At 39.1% G+C, this 23,823-nt stretch overlaps 1 protein-coding gene and 1 long non-coding RNA gene across 4 annotated transcripts in view; both read right to left on the reverse strand.

Moving 5' to 3' along the window:
- Window positions 1-2,254: 2,254 nt before the first annotated feature.
- On the reverse strand, window positions 2,255-13,065 carry LOC136790183 (uncharacterized). The gene is made up of 5 exons (XR_010829679.1): window positions 12,493-13,065; window positions 10,043-10,115; window positions 8,988-9,193; window positions 5,452-5,641; window positions 2,255-2,494 (listed from the first exon to the last, which is right to left on the reverse strand). It is a non-coding gene; the product is annotated as an uncharacterized lncRNA (long non-coding RNA).
- Window positions 13,066-17,738: 4,673 nt separating this feature from the next.
- Window positions 17,739-23,823, reverse strand: part of LOC106038403 (uncharacterized) — a 33,946-nt gene continuing 27,861 nt past the window's right edge. For 2 of the 3 annotated variants that reach the window (XR_010829678.1, XM_066992992.1), the window contains 2 exons: window positions 20,043-20,086; window positions 17,817-19,907 (listed from right to left, as the gene is read on the reverse strand). The gene's annotated coding sequence lies outside the window, so the exon portion shown is untranslated. Of the gene's footprint in view, window positions 19,908-20,042; window positions 20,087-23,823 lie in introns of all 3 variants that reach the window. The other variant, XM_066992993.1, reaches the window with a different exon arrangement.

Below are 23,823 nucleotides of genomic sequence, written 5' to 3' on the forward strand. Positions count from 1 at the left end.
ATAAATATTGTTATTCTCACTTAAAAGTGCATGCACAACAAAGTAAATTTACATTAATGTCACTGAGAACTGTTAATTTCCTAGGCCATTTCTAGAGCTGGTGTAAATTGAAGTTGCTCATTTGAAAGCAACTGAAGCTAGAGGGTAGGTTGCTCCTTTGAAATGCCAGTGATTTATTCCAGCTAGGAATCCAATATAAACTAGAATCTGAAAAAAAAAAAAAAAAATCAGTTACTGAAAAAAGTGTTAGCTTATATAGAACCTGCTCAATAAAATGCATTTGCCTTAAGACAAACACATTTCCAAGTGCTTGCTTACAGAAGTACCTGGTCTGCATGGAGCTAAGAAACATTTGTTTCTGACTAACGATGATACACGGAGCTGGCTGCAGCCTTCTGCTCGTACTGTGAATCTCCTGCTCCATAGTCACTTCGCATAGGAGCAGGTGTACTCCCATCCCTTGTCCAGCTCCAGGTCAATCTGCACCACCAGAATTTTATCTCAGGTGCACTGTGGCAACATTGAAGAAGCCAGCTAAAAGCAAGTGGGATCACACTAACCATTTACCACACCACAGGGCCTGATTTTTAGGCACACTGGGCACTAGTTGCCCCAAGTAAACACAGAAGTCTCTTGTGTAACCAGGTGTCAGTGTCTCTGAGCTTGTCCCCTTTTATTTTCAATGAAGTACCCTGTTTTAAATTGTGGGACAGCACAAAATGCTGCCCATATTTCCCGTTACAGGCGCTCTGGTCCTCCCACAGCCACATTTTTCAGTCTCCTGCTTATGAAGAGACAGGCTGAGCGGGGAGGTTGGACTAGATAGCCTCAGAGGTCCCTCCCAACCTGAGCAATTTGGTGACAGTGACGACACATGCCACCACACAAACACAGCCCATGTACACTCACTGCTTAATCAGCAGCCAGATCCAGTGCTGGCCTCCCCCCAGGGTCTCAGAAGGAAAATTTCCAACTGTGTAATTGTGCTTTTCCGGGCAATTTTTGGTCTAACATCTGATCAACTATTTCCTCAATCACCTTGCCATGGTTTTGTCTAGTCATCATCTCCAGCAGCCTTATGTATCTACTGTTAGTTTGGAAAAATTACATTAAAGGTCAATAGCTTCCTTTCGGGTTGTATCAATTCCTTATAGCTAAACAGTGAGTTTTGTAGGTGTCACTATCAGGCTTTGGGTTTTGAGGGAATGCTGAAAAGACTCCTCCACTCAGATCAGCTTCTCAAATGTCAATCATCATCTGGAAGAAGTTCAAGATTTGTATTTTTTTTCCACATTTCAACGCAAATCTATTCCTTACCATCTTGACCAAATGTATACAGATGTGTGCAATACAAAATTGCACGCAATGGAAAGCATCACTGAGACAGATTGTACTAACTACAGATTAAGTCACAGTCCAGTCAGCTGTGCAGTGTTAGTAACATATCCCTCTGTTTTCAGGTCAATAACAAAAAAACACAAAGACTCCATTATGCAACACAAGAGGAAAAAAAAAATCTGAAAAGAAACAGCATCTCTAAAGGTCAGTTATTGCACCCATCAAAAGAACCGTGGCCAGTGGCTTGCCATCCTATTGTACTATCTCACAGAGAACATGAGACTACTAGGAAAAAAATAATAAGATTAAATTAAGTTAAATTTTAAAAAAAAGCAATAATGCAAGAAATTGTATGATAGGACATCACAAAGAGGGACAGTCATTTTTACAAAACTGACTTTTCTTTTTCTAAAGAAAAAAAGGGGTCGAATATAGTGAATCAATATTTTAGCCCAGAAGTAGTTTGTGATTTTTGGAGAACATTTCTGGAATAAGAGACTAATTTCTAATGAATAAACCTGATACTTTAGGGGACAAATATAGATATAGATCTATTTAATCTTATATTCATATATTTACCATTTTGGGGAGGGGAAAAAATTAGAGGAAAGGGCCAGCTTTCTGTCTTGACATGCTACAGCACTGCCATGGTTGAACTGGAAAATGCTCCTTTTTCCTAGAAATATTGTAACTCTGGGTGCAATAAACCCAACAGGCTAGTGAGCAATAAACAAAAGTATTTGTTATTAGCTTGTGTTCTTCCTTTTATTGAGTCTCATGTTTCTTTGCCAGAAAGAATATTATTTGTTTTCTTCCTTTACCTCCCAAAGGTCTTCAAATCTGTTTTTTTTTATTCCTCCATTACACTTTCACGTTTATCTAAAAAAGCATAATTATATATACATAGACATCCACATGTAGATTGAGAGACAATTTTTATATAATATACATAATATGTTAATAATTTATAACCAAGTCATATTAAATACAGAACACTTTTTTTAAAGCATGTATATGTTTAAAAGCTTGTTTGCAGAAAGATGCATGGCATCAGCATTCAGAGTTGTGTACTTCAGAGTTTCAGTCCACTGTCTTGTGGCTGAATTTCCTGTTGCTCCAGTTCAACCCATTTCTTCACTTCCTTTCACTTCCAGTGCTATGAATAAAGAAAATCATCGTGATTTATCATTTAAAGCTTCTTTAAGAGGTCTCCAATTTAGAAACACTGTGCAAATGCTAGAAGTTTTGTATAACAAATAACAAACCCTCCCAAAGTTTGTAACCAACGAAGATTGTGTAGCCAGGAAAAGACTGAGTTTCTTAGAAATACATTCCCAAGCCTTGTGTTGGGTCAGCTCTTCAAGATAATTTGGAAACCATTTGCCAATTTCAATCAACTTTGTCACTGGAAGAGATACATAAAGGCACATCTCCGTATAGAGCTCTGTAAAATGTGGAGGGAAAGAAATGAGCCCAAATGAGAATAATTACTGAAGGAAGGGAAGTGCCACTCAGTACAGACAGTTCAGTGAGATTAGCTCACCGAGCACTTTTTCTTTTCAGCAGTTATTTGTTACTGTTCTTCTCTTTACCTGTTTGTTTTTCTGCTGGTTCTCCTCACTCCTCTTTACAAACAAGGTTTTATACAGGAATTTTAAAATTTGAGCCTCCAGATAAATATGTGCTCAGAATTTTTTTCTCAGTATGTAACTCGCATACATTTTTAATTTTACAAAGTGCACATATTTGAAAAAATAGCAGTGGGCTTTTTCAGTGGATTTAGCTGACTTTATTAGCTGTGGGAAGCAGCAGAGTAGCTGCCTCCGGCAACACAGAAAGGAGCAGATGTTGCACCAAAGAAGGGAGGTTATTTTCCTTTTTATATTCGACATCTGCTTTAATCTTCTTTGACCTGTTGAGTGATTAAGCTCCAGAGAGACTGTCTGCACTTAGATGTTCCTGAAGACTCCTCTCTCTGGGAAGGATTCTGCACTTATTAGGAAGGATTTGATGATCTACACCTATTTAGTAGTAACATCCTGCATATAATTCTGCCACTTCTTTATTTTAAAAATAGCATGTTCCTCTTCTGTCAACTGATCGCTGCTGCATGTGGAACAAGCAGCCCACTGCACTGAGCATTACCATATTATTCCGTTTTTACATCCTTTGCTTATAAATTTAAGTCAATAAGAAAAGCAGTCATAAATACACAGCATAAAGCATAAGACTAGGGTCTGTGCCTGTTACTATTATACAGTAAGTTTTTCATCTTGAAAATATTAGCATGTGAACACTAATGGAAGACAAGTGACCTTTAGTGACCCCTTTTAGTTGCATGGCTAAGTTTCATCTACAGTGTCCTTCAAATGCAAATGCTGGGGTTGTAAGTGTTTGTAATGAGATGCTGGGTATCTATCTAACTTGCATTAGACACCTGAGTTTCAAATGACAAGAAAAAGTGTTGAAACACAGTTTAGCTTGACTACGCATCTGCACCCCAAGAACATCATCACGTGAGGGATTTTGTTCACCTTTGAAAATGTAGTAGACAGCCTTAGAGCTAGTGCATGGTCAGAGTGATCATAGGGAAATTAGATCAGAGTAACTGGATTGCTATAAATTATCATACTCTTGCTAAATGCAAAATAACTTTTTCCAGTAAACAAGAGCTCTGAGTAAAAATACTTGGTTGTGGAAAGCTGCTCCTTCTAATCAGCCCTTGTCATTACACTGTTGGAGAGGTATGAACACAGACACATATATATATATACACACATATATATATATATATAAATGACCTTTCTAGAGGACTGCGGACGGAACTGCAAAAAGATAATATAGAAGTGGCTACTCTAACACAATTTTATCCTAAAAATTAAGGTCTGAGAGAAAGATAATTTAGATGTATGATAAAAAAGATATATTGACGCAGAAGTTGAGGAACAATTATTGATATATTTCCAGCAGGAAGAAACTAAAAAATCTGAAGACAGACTTCAGCAGCCGGTCAAAATGAGTTATTTCCACTTAATCATTCACTACATTTCAACTGAGGAAACAGGGACTGTCTTCACAAGAGAGTTTAGTAGTTGGTCTGCCTCTAACAGATTTCTATTCTCCTGAGGAAAATGCATTTTTATAAACAGAGAAGTGAAACTTTGATAAATATTGTTCTCTCTCCAGATTATTTATTGTATGCTTCCTCATTTATAAATTTAAAGAAAATGTTGTAAATATAAACAAATATTTTCTAAATACTTGGTATTCCAGTACTGAAACAGACTTTATGAGAAGGACTGTACTAGTGTGTCATACAGAAGACAGGCAAGATTACTGCTGATCTCAGCTACAGAGGTCAGAACTACAATTATAACCCTCTGAAAATACCACTGGGTACAAGTTGTTTGGAGAACTTTCAATTTTAGCAGTTTCTAAGAGTAGTTTTAGAACCTCTACCAAGGTTTGTTCCCACCGTGTGTGTTGCAACCCTTACAAATAACTTGCTTATGACTTTAGATCACACTGGTATCTCCCAACACTTCAATTATTTTGAGAACATATAAGTGAAAATTAATTTGAACATTGTCACTGACAAAATCCCCAAGGCCACGACCTCTGCCCATACAGACAGCAAATGGGGAAGCCCAGCCAAAGCCTTCACAACCCACTGTGGCCAAGGGAATTCACACAACTGCAGTGCCCGTTCAGAAATTCAGGTTATTTAGCTACTCTTTTAAAGTCGTGTGCATACCAATGGCTACCAAGGGGTACAGGTAGCTGGGTGGCTGCTGCGCAGAACTGCAGGCTGTTGCCTCACCATCATATCCCAGCCCCATCAGCTGTAGCAGCTGGTGGTCATAAGCCAGGTGTGAACAACTGCCCCACTGACAGGGGGCATTTTAGACATTGGAATAGGCTGCCCAGGGAAGTGGTTGAGTCACCATCCCTGGAGGTCTTTAAAAGACATTTAGATGTAGAGCTTAGTGATATGGTTTAGTGTAGGACTTGTTAGTGTTAGGTCAGAGGTTGGACTAGGTGATCTTGGAGGTCTCTTCCAACCTAGATGATTCTGTGATACGAGACCCACCCCTCCACATCTGCTACACCCACCTGTAAATCCAGTAGGCAGAAACTCCTCCAGCCCAGCAGACAAACTGGGGCAGCAACCCCCCTCTCAGGTGAACAGTTTGAAACAAATGTGCAAAATAGGCAATAATTTAAAAAAAGTCTCAGTGTGATTTTTGTTTTCTTTGATTGCTTCCAAAAGGACAAGGAGGCCATTCCCCAAGGTAGAGTTTGGCTGTGGAAAAGAAGCAGAGAAGCACAAACAATTTGTTACTGTGAAGGTAAACTGAAGGCAAAATAAATTCTGTCACATACCATAAGCTGGCCAAGTCCTCACTTCAGCACAAAAGCCTACAGCCTTCACCCTTGTTACAGAGATGTGTAACAGTCATCTGCCAGCTTTTCCTTCTCACAGCCTCATAGAATAAGGCTTTATTTATTCACACAAATTGCAAATTTAAAATTGAATTCAAACATTAAGAAAAATGAAGAGTCCACAGAGCTGAATGAGCATAACTCTAGGAAAAGGGGTAGAAACTAAGTGCACATGCTACAGTTTTAATTGCATAGTAATTATTTCCCTTTCTGTAACAACCAAGTCTGGACTAACAAACATCTGAGATTCTAATTATACTAAAAATATATTATTGATTTACATACATTGAGATGTGCTCCCCCTTTGTTCATGATCAGGATTTTGAGCAAGGCAGGACCAAGATCTAAGGTGTGCCACTCCTGTACTATACAGCCTTCACAGCTCTGTGCCACAGAGCCAAGTTCCCAGCAGTGAGCTGTTGGGTCAGGCTAGCAATGGTGACCTCTTTGACTTGGAAACATAAAGCATGATCTCTACCAGATTTAGGTTACAGGCAGAAGCAATATTTGAAATACCCAGCTCTCTTGATTTTATTTTCTTAGGGTATAAATGCCCCTCTTTTCTGAACACAAAATCTTATTTCCAATTTTTAAGTCCCTAAAAATCACAAGTCTCCACTGTGAATATTGTCAGAAGGCAATATTCATGTCTCAGTTTAAAATTTCATCTCATTCCCAAGACATCCTGCATAGAAAGGTATTCTATTACTGATTGCTACAGCTTTGCAGTTCCTGTCCAGGTACAAATCCTTCCCAGGACTGCAACTGCTTCAGCAAAACACAGGTCCTGGGATGTAATAAAATCCCTTGTTATGCTGTACCATGTCATTTTTCCTTCATCCACATAACTCTCATATAATCTTAACATTAAAGTCAGGTTCTTTTTTCACCGAGCTAATGGTAAAGTAACTCCTTTATTCACATCATAATCATTACTAAAATTTACAAGGGCATGATTTGTACAGAAGAAAGTTTTCAGTACAAAGGCAGCCTATGTGTACAAAGAGAACCCAGAAACTTTGGCAGAAAGATAAGAGAAACCTTGAACAAGTATAACTTTTCATCAAGATACGATATTCTTATATACAATTATCTCCATGTCTTTCAAATAAGAAGGATTTTTTTTTTTTTAATAACACTCTATTTAGAGTAAGACATTAAATTCTTGGTAAATCACATCCCTCTATCCTGAGCCTTTAATCAGAATCCTATCACACCTACCAGCCAAAATTATTGCGTATATCATACCCATCTTCTAACTGCTGTCAGTAGCATCAGTGCAAATCCTTCAAAATCTCAGTAATTGATAAGCTGGTAAATCTTCCAAGACATAAATGAAAACTGATGCAGTGCATGAAATCTCTTGCTATACAATTATGTATAGCACAGAGGACGTCTTTATGTTAACATCTTTAGCCATGCTTAATTTTAGCATCCAAAAAACAAATCTAGATAAAAATTCTGTCAGATAACTTCAGGATTTTCAGAGGGAGTTTGGTACGTAAATTCCTTTGAAACTCAGATGCCTTAAGCACCGGGGAAAAAACTGTTTAAACCTTTAGGATTAATAATACGAATTGTGTTGACGGTACAGATTTCAAGGAGATCTTTGAAGATTAAAAAATAAAATCAGCTGCAGGTTTCTGCAGAGACTACTGAAGAAAAGTATAGTTGTGCCATGCTTCTTGTCCCTGGGGCCAAGTTCACTTGGGGCAGTAGCCCACAGCCACAGCAGCCATCTGCACAGCACTGCAGTCACAAATAAACTGGAGAGCAGGATGAGACTTTCAAGTGCCAGGCGGGGCACATTTCACATAAATAAATTAGAGGTATGCACTTGTATTTTGGAGATGTAGTTATGTGAGTGAGATGAATAAAATGAGTAATGTCTCACATAACTTCAGAGATAATTTACAAAAATATTTTTTTTTCTGAGAGACCACCATCAATTTTGAAATGTTTGTTATTTGGATAAGTGAGCTTCCAGACTGGGCAAAGGAATGTGCACGGCAGAAACCTGGAGAGGACCCAAGAAATGTGGCTGGTTTATTTTACAGTTCATTCTAAGTAGATATTTTTATAATTCGTCATTCTAAAAGAATACAGAAGGCTATTATTTATACTGATATCAATAAAAATGTGTAATTCTGGTTAGGATTAAAAGCGTTTATTAAATTTTCCACTGAAGCTTGTCATTTCAAAGGGAAGCTGCGCATGACAATCATATAGACAGTAAAATTCCATTTTCCAGAGTGATGAGATTTTCTAGCCACAAGACTTTTACAGCAGAAGCTACCTGTCTTTGTACATTCAGAATTGTCTCAAGACTGGCAGTTCTGTAGCAGGGATAACTGTGGATTTTGACAAACTGCATCTTGTTCAGATTTTTCTGCCATGTCTTTCCCAGACCACTAGGTCTGGGACCACCATAACTCATGGAGAATGAGAAGGACAAGCTTGGGGCAGGCAGTGCAAAGAGGGAGATGAAATTCAGAGGTCTCCTGCTGTGACTCTGCATTACCTGTTAACTAGAGACACTATTCAAACCAGGGTTTGTTGGATCCAGTTCCACACTATGCTCATTTACATTGGTTTCCCTCATTAAGATGAGTTAACACTCTGGAAGTCTCAAGAAAATTACTTGGATGTTGCAAATCTAGTTTAATACACCACCTCCACATCAAGCCAGCAGCTTGGGTGTACTGAGACATTATCAGATTTCCCTTATACATTACATTGACACCACAATGTTGTCCTGCAGCTGTATTTTGTAGGTACCTACTCTGTAGGCACAGCCCCGGGGGAGAATTTTGGTGCACATCCTAACTAAATTGGCCAAGAAAACATCAGAGAAACAGAAAGCCATCTTTAATTTCAGATCTTGCTCTAAAAATCAAGCCAAGTTGTGCTGATAGATCAAATTCACCGAATGCAAGATGTTCTAAAAATTAGCCCCAGTAGGTTTACATACACTTTGCTCTGGTTTGAGTGGGGACCCTAGTCCCTAGGGAATGTGACCCTGTAATGTCTTATGATAGTAAGAGGGAAGGCATATGTGGGATGCTGCAGATAAATCTTTTGCTGTTTATTCAAATCCAAGCAGACTTTTTTTTGGAGTAGGCTCCATATCACACAAAGGGTAGAGACTTCTTCCATTATAAAGCCACGTGCCAATGAAGCTCATCTTACCCTGGTGCCATACTGACCTGATGCTCCTCTGCTCAGCTGCAGACAGGTCTTCCCCGGTGCCAAGCTCAGCTCTCAAGCTTTAGTTTGCAGCTTTCAGAGCTGCTGAAGTCACCCACATCCACTCACCACAGGTGTCGTGGACATACTCCAGAGTCCTTCTTCCAACCTCCAGGAGCTCCTTCTGTGGGACTCAAAGGGCACACAGCTGTGGCCACGTACCTGGCTATAAAAACATGCAGCTGAATTAAGGTAGCTCTTTTGGTTGAGGTAACAAAACAGATCAACCTGGCAACATGCTACCAACAGATTTATTTTCTCTTCTACTCAAAACAAGGATCTCAAAACATAAAATATCAGTAAATCAAACAACAAATTAATTGCCGTACAGGAACACTTAGAAATAATAAAAGTACCAGGAATGCAGTATGATATTTTTTTACAATACTCATAATTTACACAGTTGGTATTTTGGGGAAGAGAAAAACTCTCCTTTCTTCTTTCATTCAGTATGTTCCTGGAAGGGGATGAAATATTATTCTGCCTTCCAAAATGAAGGAATTTTGTCAAGTATGTTTGATACACAAAATAGTCTGATGACTTCTTCAGATTTTTTTTTCAATATTTTGAATAAAAGCAGTTCACCTGGAAGAGCCATAAGGCCTGATTTTATCCTAGATTAAATCACCTTTCTTGGCTTTGTCTACTATGGAGAAAAAGGGCAATTTGGTGTAAAAACATAACTTAGTCACTCTGAATCAGGCATAGATAGTACTTATTTAAAAACTAAATTAACATTTGGTGTTGTTTAGGGTTGATTTGTTTTTAATTAATACTGCCCACGGTTTCCCAAGAATTCTGAAAGATTTTCCCCATGAAATGAGTGCTGCAATTATCACCAGAGGAACAATAGGAGCAAATACACAGCTCCAAATACACAGCAAGGCAACTTGAATCACGAAGATCTTTCAGTATAGCAAGCTCTATAGCTATGATACGACTAAACCAGGAGTGATTTTCTATGTATATAATGCTCACCCTGTTCGAAAAGAGAGATGAAAACCAAAATCTATACCTGTATTCAGTGCCCTCAAACAGGGATATCACATAGGGATGAAATATTGTCCACCTACTCCTCATATAAAGTCCTGGAAAATGTGAAGTACAAGCAGTTATCTTCACCACATCTTGGCAATTACACAAATGTCAGAGTGATTTGAAGAAGAAATAACAGAAGGAGAAGCCAACCCTGGGGAGTTTTTTTCCTCAATGACAAATTAAGGATAATGAAAACAACAATAGCCATAATAACTAGGAAATACAAAGTAGTTCATATAAGAATATCTTATTTTCAAGATCCAAACATTCAATATCAAAAATGCCAAAACTTAAATGATCTACATTATTTCCAGGTAGGCCTCCTGGGGACCATATTCATGTGTTTAAGTAACTTAATTATCCTCTGGATGTCTGATTTATCTGGTGAACAAGATGAAGAAATTGTTTCAAGAGCAGCAAGTGTGCTACATACGGAGTTTGACTGGCTGAAACTATATTGATGATGTATTTTTGCAAAGATGATATTTCTACCACAAGGTCTGCTGTGAAAGGTCTGTGTAAGCAAGGTTTTATCTGTACATATAATAAGCAAAATAAGACACAAGTGCTTTATAGACAGTCTAATTTATCTTCCAGACAGAGAGGTAAATTACTCTGAAACAATATATTTAAGTCCAGACAAAATAAATAACCAACTCTCCACAATTGGTTGTAAGTTCCTACAGGTGTTTCTAGAAAAAAAAAAAAAAAAAGAATAGAAAACAACCTGAAGGACAAAGCAGTGGCATTTTTCTTGCTACAATTTCATCTCACTTGTTTTAAGTTAAAAATACATTATTACATCCTGTCAATTTCCCTGTACATACAATGATACTGATCAGAAATCACAGTCATATCTGGATCAGTACTGTTCATATGAGTGATTAAAGGACTGTTACTAAAACCTCAAGGAGAATAAGACCTGATTAAAAAAGTAAAAAGCAATTCAGTTTAAGAAATACTTCCAAAGAAAATTGTGTTTTACAATCTGTAGCACTAATATTTTTGTTTCTAAAAGCAGGAAACTCAGGCGTAGTGGTACACTTAGCACATGTACAGCCAATACTTTAACTGCAGAAAACAGGAAAGCACATTAGCAAAAGCAGTATATCAAACAACTAAAAGTACTATTTACTTAACCATTCATTCCACATTCTAAAGGCAATGAACAGCAATTAGATATCGTTTCTGCTAGCTGCCCTCCTAGTGTATGGAACCTGATGTGGAATTTATGATTTTAAGACTCAGCTGCTGAAGCAGTTTAAACCCAGATCCTTCTGAATACAAGGAGACCAGTAATATAGTGAAAATACGAAAGTAAAAAGAAAAGCAGGATATGCAGGAAAAACAGAAAGAAAAAAAAATAATAATAATCTGATGACATACAATCACATTGTCTTCTCATAAATTAATTCCTGGCAAAATACAATTGCTTCGTTCCTGGTATTTCAAACTTTTCTATTTCTTATATATATATATATATATATATTTCCACTGCCATTAATTCAAATTTATGATTATGTATTTTGTTGTATGTTTGTACATTATTATTATTATTATTGTTTCCTTTAATTACAACAGGATGAAAATCACGTTTCTTTTATAGTTTTCTCTGAGCATTCAGTAATGTAGAACTATGCTCTATAATTGAAATAGAATTATACTGTGCTCTGAGGTGCAGCATAAATTCCTATCACTGTCTGGAGCATGTCTTTAAAAACATGCTTATCTAAACAGCAAAGTTATCCAAGGATACCATTTCAGCGATATTTCGTCTATAAAGTGTTGCGTGCGTGCCATAAGAGACAAGGCAGTGAGTCAACAGTAAATCTTACATGGGCTTGCAGCATTTCAGTCAATCCTTTGTATTTAAAGCTTCCTAATTTGTAACAGCATTCAGTGCTGGCTTTACAAAAATCTCATTCTTTAGATGTTTTTTGTCATCAAACATAATAAATCAATACAAATATATGGACATGGCAGTTTTAACCAACAGGTCTTTACACCCGTGGCAATGAAGACGAGCTGAAGAGAGCTCTGCAACATGTGCAGGCTGTGTCACTTTGCAGCTGTGGGGAGGAACCAGGCAGTGTGGGGGTGTTTTCTCCTGCTGTAGAGCCACAGCTGTCTTCTGAAGCTGATGCATTACCAGGATCAGTCCCTCCGAGACTGTGAGTGCTCAGTGTTGTCATGGAGCTAGCATTAAAGCTACTCTAAATGCGATATATCTAAAGCCTGGAGAAACCTTTGACTCTACACTGCAGGTAGAGATGAAAGCTCAGTATGCTTTAGGAAAATATTATAATGGAGATTTTATTTAGATCCTAACTAAAGGAAGAGATGAGCAGAACATCCACATTGCTGTGCAAGAGGAGGCCCACAGAAGACGTTCAGGTGGGAAAACAAAAATGACCAGGAGTCACTTACCTATATTACGCAGTGAAGAAGACATCATCCTAGGCAATGAAGGAGTGGTCCATGTGTTCCCATGACAGAGGTGGGGCTCTATATGGATCTTGTTTGTCTTCCTCTGACTTAAGGATGCTCAAAATTGTGCAGGTGTTGAGAGGATCTAAACAACGTTGTTTCCATCACTATAGCAAGTTGAAAACAAATTATCCATATTCTGCCCCCTCTTCTGCCCAAACAGCCCAAGGAGATGGCTTCAGACACAGCTGCTGTACCTACCCCACGTCTGTTAGGAATCTTCTCAATCTGACCATAATCTCCAGGTTGAACTTTAGGTGCCTTTATAGGGACAAGTTTAACTGAAACTATTCTATTATACACAAGACACAAACCCTTTGGATGATGTTTTCTGACCAAACTGGAAAAAAAAAATGCTCAAAAGATTTTGACCAGATTAGCTTCCTCTAAAAATTAAAACCTTAGTGGCTTTTCATTACATTTAAAGAGCCAGTCATGTCAGAATTAACAATATAATGGTGAAATTTTACGAGTGATTAGTATGATGGGTTTGAAAACTTATTTGAATGGAGGGGGTGAGGTGAAGGCTTTATGATTTATTTATTTATTTATTTATTTCAAGATTTTGATATAGGAGGCTGGATAGCTGCCTTTACAGACTGGTAAACCAGGAACACAATAGGGACTTTAATATAAGCTTTCAAAGTCTCTTCATAATTTTGAGACAAAATATTATTTCCCTTTTGCCCCAGATTCATTTTAGAGGAATGAAGGTTTCTTGTGGGGACAAAGGGTCTCAGAGGAACAAACCAGAGCTTTATTCATCAGTTGTTCAAGCAAGATCAAAAGCATTTTAAAAATATATACACCTTATCTTCTGCTTTCTGGCTCTTATAAAAGGAGTCGGCCACTGTACCAAGAATATGGACTATGCTCCTCTGCTAGCATGACCACAGTGTGTTTCACGGAAGCTCTACTGGCTACAAAATTGCAAAGAATTTTGCTTTTTAAGTCACGAGATTGAAGAGTTACTCATCAGGAGATCTGAATGCAATGGCTTTCAGCCTTTCTCCTGCATCTTTGTCTTTCAGCACCAATAAAACAGTTAGAAAAGAAAGAGACTATAATGATGACTATGATGACCAAGATAGAAGAGCTTCAGGCAATACACAACACAATATCCATTAGCATAAGATACAGCAGTCACAGGGTAAGGCAGAAGTACTTCTGGCAATGAATGGACAAATGTATAAAGCCTCACCTACCTGAAGCTGAACACAAGCTTTCCTCATGTATAAAATACAGTAAGGTGAGAGGATGGGAGAGCTCCCACAGCATGCCAAGGACAGAGGTTTGGGGGGGGGGGGGGGGGGGAGGAGGTTAATACTATGCCAGAGTTATGTGGAAGTAGGGAGGGTTGGAAAGGGGTAAAGCTTCCAAGCACACACTGAGGCACACAGTATAGAAAAGGCTTTCCAGAGACAGCTATTTAACACCCACACGGAAGTGGCTGCTTTCTATTTCCATTCCCAGTTTTTATCAGTGACCTCCTAAAGATGCTTGGCCCAAACATTTCCAAAGCAGTGAATGCCTACCCAGAAAAGGGAAGAAAGCAAAAGAAAACAAGACAGTGAGAAACCAAAAGAAAGGAAGCAAACAAAAGCAAGAAAGCAAAAGACAAAGACAGAAGAAAAAAAAAAACAGTGAGAAAACAAAAGAAAACAAAAGCAAGAGGACAAAGGAAAACAAAAAGGAAGAGGAAAAAAGAAAACAAGAAAACAGGAAAAAAAAGGCAAGAAAGCAAAAGAAAGTAAACAACAGAAAACACGACAAAGCAAACAAAAGAAAACAGACAAAGAAAAGACAAAAGAAAAGAAAGCAAAAGAAAGCAAGCAAAAGAAAAAAAGCAAGAAAAGAAAAAAACACCTTCGGTGTGAATTGAAAGTGCATTAAGCAATCAGTACCCAGCCCCTCTGCCCATGCTGCCACTCTGGTTTGACACACTAATGGCTCCTCTGTTGGATTTCATTGAGAAAATCAACTTTTCAAAAGGTTGTTGAAGAAAAGCTATTGCGGGCCACTGCCATTGGGCCTGCACTGGGGGGAGGGGGAAAGAGTCTTTGTAAATAGCTTTGACAGCTTTGTAGTCTTTTGAGAGGACAACTTCTTGAAGTCTTCCAGATCAAAAATAACCCTCAGGCTATAAGAATATCACTGCTCTTTTGCCAACCATTCTGGCAAAAGTCTGTGGACCTTATATCCTAAGATCCTAAATCTGTACAAAGCTCAGCAAAATATACGCCATGGAAAAACACCCTGAGCCTCTAGAAATAGGAAGATTCTCCCAGTAAGCTTTTAATGCTCCCTGGTAGATCCATAGAGCTGTTTTAGGGTGATCCTTAGATGAAAAAAAGCTTTTAAGAACAAATGGCATGGCAGTAGATGAAAAATGGAACCTAACAAATCAAATATGCAGGGAAAAATTTCCCATTGAAATGAAGTAATCAAATTTCTCTGCCTGATGAAAAAAAAAAATAAATCCTTATAATTTGTTATGACTTTGGAAATTTAACAAGACCTCCCAGCCTCATTATCTCCAGACTAGACAATCCACATATCCTCAGCATCTCTTCAGAGGATATGTCTTACAGCCCATCTACCAGCTTTGTCGTGCTCCTCTGGACACTTTCAAGGACCTTAATATCCTTTTCATATTGTGGAGCCCAGAAACACAAACAATATTCAAGCTGAGGCCACACCAACACTAAATATAGAAGGAGAATCACCTCTTTTGACAAGCTGGCTGTGCAGTGTTTAAGGCACCCCAAAATGCGGTTTGCCCTCTCGGCTGCCAGGGCAAGCTGCTGTCTCGTGTTGAGCCTGCTGTCGACCAGCACCCCCAGGTCCCTTTCTCTCTCTTGAGCTTTCCTAAGCCATGACACACTTGTTAGGCACAATCCCTCACGGAAAATGTGCAAACTCAATGTTGAATGGTTCATAACATTAAAGGTTGGACTAGATGATCTTAGAAGTCTTTTCCAACCTGAACAACTCTATGATTCTATGATTTAGGAATCCAAGAAGATATAATATATATAAATATATCGTATAATGTGAGAAACATTTTCTGACTTAGTATAGAGTGCTTAATGGAGAATTCAATACCACAGAATGGGACCAGAGAAAAAGTTTGCAGGGCAAGGTCTGTAAATGAAGTAGTTCATACAAAGCCAAACAAAATGTGTTATTCCACCTAAAATGGAAAAATTCTGGAGAAAAGGGTAGGAGAGAGAAAGATAGAGAGGGAGCAATCAACTTTTCCACGCTGCCCTCTTCAATGCCATCAAAGTCTGATTGTCAGTCTGACTACATATCAGGCTGGAAACGCTAGAGAAGGTTTAAAAAAAATTCTAAAGGCCACATGGTATCAAGTGGAAACTACAAGGGAGTTGCTTTGGGGCAGCAGGCTAGCTTTAAGCTGGCTTGGAAGCGTGAGCAAGGCAAACTCCTGTCATTTGCACAGTCGGGATTTCAGGCTAACGTGCATGTTCTTTACAAGCCATGAAAAAATATCACTGTGATTTTTCTTCCCCACAAGAATAATCCACCTCACTCCAAGCATTAGATTAGTCCCTAAAAGTTGCAATAACATCAGCTCTGTTACCCTTAGCTTTAACTGTGACATTAGAGCAGAGAGCATTAATGCATGTGAACATTACATGGTACATTAGAGAGAACAGCATTTAAAAGAATAAGGCTGTGCCAGTGTTACTCCAAGGATTTTGCTGAAGACTCCATCTCACTGCAAACTCGGGGAAAAATAATCTGCAAAGCTGCACATGGATCTTCTATTTGAAATGGCAGTTCAGAAGGAAGCACTGGCCAAAGAAAAGCACAGCCAACAGCATTAAGCCTTTATAAAACTGTCCCATTTAAGACAGCATTATTTATTGGGTATTTAAAAGCACAGTACATTCACGAAGCATGTAGCACAGTACTTTAACACAAATATTCTGATATTAGGTGTCATAATTTTTAACTATTCAGGTGTGACAAAAATGCATTGTGAATATCTTTTCTTAGACATGGCTTTCAAAAAATTTTGTGAACTTATAAAATACTCAAGAAATTCAGAATTGTATTTCTCTATAGCCTTGCTGCTCCGGAACAGCAACCATTTAAAAAGTTGTGGCCTTTTTCTGCATCAAGCCTTAAAGTTCCTAAGAGAATCTTGCATTCTTCCACTGACATCTGCATGATTCAGAGACCAAGTAGCTGTCCACACTCTTAGAAAACTATTTAGGAAGTGCAAGTAATAATCGAGAGAAAGAAAAAGGTGGAAGGAAGTACTGCAAACAGTCACTTGATCCCCAGTCACCCTCTTCTGGTTTAATATTTTCACAGAAGGAGGGAAAAATGTTTATCAGCTGCAAGAAGAAATCACTGATCACAGCAAGATGCAGGTTCAGTCTGCCCTTTCTCTTCAGCCTGCTGGCATTTGCTCCCTCTTGACAGAGAATTCAAAAGCCATTTACTCATGGATAATAAATTAATAAAGATTTCTTTGTCCTTATCAGCTTTTCTGAATGATTGCAGAACCTGTAAACTCAGTAGTAATAAAAAACTGCAGTAGTTGCAGAGTTACCAAGGTATTTTATGGAATTTATTCCGAAACAAAAACCTATCAGCAGTTCCAGGATTTGTGTGAAAATAACTCAGCAAAAGTACCTGAGGAACTGCACACTCCTCGTGCAAAATGAACAAGGGGCATCTGGAATAAGCATTGCTAACACACCAACACAAATAATTCTGTAATAACAGCCTCCAATATAATTCAGTTCATGCAAGGAAATGAAGACACCAAGGGGAAGTCATAACAAGAAACCCAACCAGGGAGGCCCAAGCAGAAAGCCTCAAAATGGCACAGAAGATGGAAAAAACAAAGCGTACACGGGAGGTAGAAAATAATCTCTGATATTGCTAAGTTTTCACATAAAAGAGAATTATTCCTGTTTTTGTCTCACCCCAGAGGTAATTTCTACTCAACTAATACTTGATTTGAAAGACATGTGGTGTGAAACAAGAGCAGGGCACTGAGAAACAGAAGGTCTGTGGTGGCCTTTGTGGCTCCCCTCTGGCGCCTGCATGCATGGAGTCTGCACCCAGAGCAGAGCTCATCGTCTAGTTCTCTGTTCTTACAGTACCTCGTGGAGGAGGCGGGATCTGGTTTTCACTTGGACTGGACTTCCTTGTACTCTGACAGCGCTCCATAGTGCTAGTCTGCAATGGCAACGCTGAACGTGGGTGTCTGGTTCTGGGAGGCCTGTAGGAAGTGACTCAGTAAGCACTGATGAAACAGGGGCTCCTCATCCCGGATAGAGGCTGAAAAATATTTTAGATTATACTTTTAAATATTTCAATTTCTGAAATGAGCAGAGCTGGAAAAGACCACCTAAATAACAAAGAATGGTGACAGAAGTTTCACAACTCAGAAACTTAAGCTTTAAAAAAAAAAATTTCTCAGGCAAAAAGACAATTCAGCGTAGTAAAACCTTGGCATCACCTTATTTATGGGATCTCCAGTCTGAAACACACAGAGAAAGAGACTGAGTATACCTCATTCTATCACTTGTACTAAATGTCCCTGTCTTTCTGAATGTCGTGGGGTTATCCTTTCAGACACCTAAGATGCTAGTGACATTTAAATGCAGCACTGTACCAGACCATGTCAGGCCAGGCTCTCCAACCCCAGTGTGTGCATTATATTCCCTTAATTCTTGGCATTTCTTTGGGTGGCTTTGATAGGAGATTTAACCTCAGAAGGGCTGCAGAAAGCAATCACAAGGCAGGGACAGGCTGCTTCAGCCCTGCCAGCTCCTACCAGAAGCAGGTAAGCAGGTGCAGACTGTGGGCATCTCCATGCACATTGGATGGCTGCTGCAAGGATGGGGACACCTTCCTCACACAGGGGGTTGATTGGGGTTGTGTCTGAAGACAGTAATGTAACTGATTTGGTCTTATTAATAGGCTTCTGAGTACTAAAGGCTTCTGAAATTCATCTGTCTGCTTCAGGTTCTGGCAGGGGAGATACCAGCTTGCTTGAAACAGTAAAATATTCACAGCAGCATGTACCTTCAAAAAAAAAAATGTGGACAAATAAGGCTGTTTGCTTCTTACTTTCAGAGCACGTTTAAGCTATTTTTTTGGCTGTCAGGGAATACAACAAACAAGTGTCTGGTACCCTGAGAGGTCAACAATATATTTTATTTCTACAAAGAACACAAATTCATCTGTCTAATTTAAATACACATACTCATAGATATAACCTATATATTTATTTACTACTTGCAGACCTTAAAGATTTTTTCTTGTGTGTGTTAACCTTCCCACTTGGCCAACCTATGTGCCATACCACACAGATCAATGCAAGAAATTAATTCTTCCCTCATTTCTTCTATTATATTTAATATATATATTGAGAGAGAGAGAGAGAAAGAGAGAGAGAGAGAGAACATTAATTTTCCTATTTTCTCTTGATTTTGTATCCAGATCACCTCCACTTGAAAAGACTATCCTTCTAAAGCTTGTAAGTGTAGACATAAACCCATGGAGCCATCTCTAAGCTTCATCTCACTCAGCCTTTTCTTAGTCAGATCACGTGGGTGACTTGGAGATCTTCTCCAGCAAAACTGATCAAAATTAATCAGCACACAGAGCTATGCCAGGATATTTTTAAACATATACCATTATTAATATTGCAAGAAGCTTACCAGAAGCTCATAACAGTTACTGGAAGCAGCAAAGACAGCAAGGTAGTGGAGGTTCTACTTTACTGTTTCACGTATAGAAAACTTTCTCCAATTCTTATTTGTGATATGGTCCAGACCTATACCTCTCTGGATACCTTTATGAAACTTATTACTGCTTAAAACACTCAGATAGCCTTTTCTATCCATGAAAGTAAAAGTTTGTTCTGTAAAGAAGTGATCAGCGTGAGTGGAAGGTTTCCCTGCGAACAGGCAGAGCTTTCCCTCCTGTGTGTCTAGCTGCTCTCTGTCACATTTGAAGGATCTCATCACCTTTGATATGAATCAATTTACTTTAATATAAGCCACTCAGTGGTAGGGCTGCAGGCACACTAGGTCAGGAAAGGAAAAGGCCTTATAAGACCAAACAAGTAACAAGATCAACTTTGAAGTGTAAAAATGAGATGCACCCCACCATGCTAACCCAGACTCCAACACGGGGGCTAAAGCTTTGAAGCCCACAGAGGAAACAGGTTAAGTGCACAGTCAGACAACATCTCAACTGGAGATGGCAATTTGCAGCTGGAATAGTGAGGCCAGGGGGGCAGATGCCCTCTCTCCATTTCGCTCTCCAACCTGAGCCCAAAGCTCTGCATCCAGCCATGACACCTGGGAAAAAAAAAAAAAAAAAGCTCATGAAAGCCAGATTTTCTGGATATGACAACACCTAAACTACAGGGGTCCCAGAGAGCAGTAATGGGGTTTAACTGTGTAGATAAGTGACAGGGTAGGATGCACACTTACACCAACTATGCAGAACAGGCATCACCAATGACAAAGTCACACAGCTGCAAGATAAAGGAAATTTTGTTAAATCTACAGATTTTGTCAACTCTTTTGTCATTATGGGTGAGACTGTAATAACCAGGGTGAAATTCTTTAATTTATCCTTACATATCTCATCCAACTCATACTAATGAACCTGCTGGCATGAGTAAGAAATAGATTTGTGATGAAAGCTTGTGAGCTTTCTAGATGCCATGGAGATACAGGCAAGGTACCTAAGGGAGCTGTTGAAGCTTAGGAAGTAGCAGAGATTACACAATTTTTGGACTAAAACAACAGCAAGTGACACCAATCAAGATTTTCTTGAAATACAAAATTGGCCTGTTCATATCCAGCCCAAAGGACAAAAGAGTTTCACCTTATACTAGAAGACAAAAACGGCACTCACCTGGTATAAAAGCAATACGTGTATAGAATATCCAACATCTGGTCTTAGTGGAAAAACACTGAAAATATTTACACCATGGCCTCTATTCTGCGCCAGCAGTTACTCTCAGAAAGGAGCATGTTTACCAGGAAAACCTTGCAAGAAGACTGAAGCAATTCTATGGAGTTAAATTCAGCAATATAAAATTCCTTTGGAAAACAGACCCCTTTGCTGTGATTTCTCACTGCCAGAGTTTTGTCATCATTTTTGACAGAGCAGAATTTCCATTGATGTTTCATTCTGTATGCTTGAAATAAACAAAATTCAAAATCCTTTTTTTGTAGCTGGATGGGTGGAGAAAACGGGATTTGTCAGAGAGCAACTCTAGTTCCAACAGCAGAATTGATAAAGGGTGCCTCCCTTCAAACCTCGAATAACCACATGTTCAAAATCTTTTAAATCTAGTCTGCCCCCACCACGCACTAACCCTGTTTGGTCTCTGTATTGAAGAATCCATTTTAATAACTCAAATTAAAATAAATAAATAAATAAATAAGAAAGGAGGAGTGGGATTTTCCATTACTTCCAAATTGCCCTGTAGACAGGGCAAGTGCATTTTCATGAAGTTTTATTATTTTAAATAGATAAAGGCTAAGCACAGCTGCCTCTGAAGGGAAAGGATACCTGTTTTTGAACAGCCGTATCTTAAAACCATTTTTGTCATATGAAACATCCCTGGCTAACTCCTAGAAATACCAGGGTGCAAGCACGGATTTTTTGCTTGTGGCCATCCTCACCAAACCCTCATACAGGCTACAGCTGCTGATGGGCATCACCCCGCTGCCTCAGGACCAGGCTGTCCATCAGCCAGCTGTAACCCATAGAGCCCAAACATGAAGGGCCAGGGACACATAGGCATACAGACATATATTTAAGACCTTGACCTCCCCTAACCCATTCACAGCAGGGCACATTATTACTGAGCACAGCCTTGAATACTGCAGATCATGACAAGGCACAGACCCTTTGGGTAATAAGATGTGCAATGAGCCTGATAAACAAGCCAAGAGCTCATTAACTTCATTAAGGAGTCTGACCTCACAGACACAGACTGACCATTCACAAGCACATTTCTGCAAGTTTTTGCTGTAAATGAATCTGATGAATTTGCAGGTAACTTTGGTAGAGCCCCAAGTGAGCAGCAGCCTCAGCAGCTCACCTGATGGTCTTATACGTTTGCCTTGTTAGACCTCATCATAGAATGGCTCAGGTTGGAGGGGACCTCAAAGATCACACAGTTCCAACCCCGCTGCCATGGGCAGGGACACCTCCCACTAGATCAGGTTACCCAGGGTCCAATTCAACCTGGTCTTGAACACCTCCAGGGTGTTCTGCTTTTCTGGCAACCTGTGCCAGTGCCTCACCACCCTCTGAGTGAAGAATTTTCTCCTAACCTCTAATCTAAACTCTTCTAGTTTAAAACCATTCCCCCTTGTCCTGTCATTATCTGACTGATAATGACAAAAAAGTTGCTCTCCATCTTTTTTATAAGCTCCCTGTAAGTACTGAATAGTTGCAATAAGGTGACCCTGGACTCATTCATGGACATTATACACAGCAACTTTTCAAAATCACAGAAACTGGAAAGTTAAATAGTTGCGGACAAGTAAACAACTTCTGCTAGAAAACATCACTGTGGTCCTACCATGAAGACTGAGGCTATACAAGATGGAAGTCATGCATTGATTAGGAGACATGAGCTGAGCCATCAGCTAACACCAGGACTGAATTTTTGCCCTGATAAATAGTGGCAAAACCTTTCAATAGCAATGAGAAAGGGCAATGTAAGAAAAATTTATCTTTTTTTGCAGGCTTGCCTAGGGAACTCAGCTGAGCCCTGTGGCAGTTTAACTTGAGAACCTTCTTAGATGGTTTTAACAGAAATCTCCTTGAAGTCAAAGCAAAATGAGAATTACAGGTGTTGTCTTCTGTCATTTCATTGTTCTGCCTGTCTTTGAACAAATGAGAAGGTTTCTTACACTTTGCATTTCTATTCTCACCTTAAAGTTTATCTGGAGATGAGACTAGTTTGGGGTTAGCTCATAGCTTTTAGGCATTCCTCCCTTGGACAAGTCCCCAGGGTGTTAAACACAAGGTCAGGAGTTGCCAAAACATCACCCAGAGCCCTTCACCACGTCACACTCATGTACCCACCACAGAGTGGACTCACTTGTTAGGCAAAGCTTCTCTGCCGAGCAGAAGGTTGCAGGGGAGAAGATCGGGTAGTTAAGTCATTCCCCTTGGAAACACGACAATAACATTTTAAAAATACATTTTGGAAATTACTTTTTTTTCCTCCTATTTTTAGGAAAGGTTATGCAATTTGTGTTATGGAGGTTATAGGTGATAATAAAAACCTCGTCTGCGAAATACATCATGCTGTTTGTCTAACAGCCTGGAACAAACTGAACAGAGGTCTAAAAGGGATGGAATTAATCTTGTGCTCATCCATCAGTAAAGAAAAGTTATTATAATTAATTGTTATAACACAGATATTTAACAAGGTGCACTGTCATCTTTTCATGTCCCATAGGGCAACTGAAAATTTCCCATCAGAAATCATTTTGATTGAAGGAACTGAAAGGAGCAATAGAAACCACTTGATTTAACGTCAGGAAGTTACTATGATGGGAATGTATATTTGAATGAGCCACATTTATTTTGAGAAGTCACATTTACTGTTCATTCACCTTGGAATAAACATTTCCAGAAGTGATAGAACTCATGCCAGTGATTATTCTGCTGATAACAGCTGAAACACAGGTGTGTTCAGCAAAAAAGGGCTTAGCTGTCTGCTCTGTGATCTTTGGACTTTAGTAATTGTTCCAAAACATCAGTTCTACCACAGTATATTGGCAAATGATGATGACAGTCTTACGATGGAAGTTTGTATTTTATGTATTTTTAAGGGTGAAACGAGGAAAGACCTCTCCTGGACAACATACTACTTTTATGAAGCCCCTGTGAACAGCATCAACATCAGCCAGCTTTCAACAAGTCAAGGCGACAGAAATGCAAGATTGATGATAATTTAGTTAAGAACTGCATTTTAGAATCATAGAATGGTTTGTGTTGGAAGGGACCTTAATGACAATCTAATTCCAGCCCCCTGCCGTGGGCAGAGACATCTCTCACCAGACCAGGTTGCCCAAAGCCCCATCCAGCCTGGCCTTGAACACCTCCAGGGATGGGGCATCCACAGCTTCTCTGGGCAGCCTGTGCCAGTGCCTCAGCACCCTCTGAGTAAAGAATTGCTTTCTCATATCTAATCAAAATCTACTTTTTTAGTTTAATATCATCCCTCCCATGTCC

Source organism: Anser cygnoides, chromosome 2 (genome assembly GCF_040182565.1).
Source record: "Anser cygnoides isolate HZ-2024a breed goose chromosome 2, Taihu_goose_T2T_genome, whole genome shotgun sequence".
Lineage (NCBI taxonomy): Eukaryota > Metazoa > Chordata > Aves > Anseriformes > Anatidae > Anser > Anser cygnoides.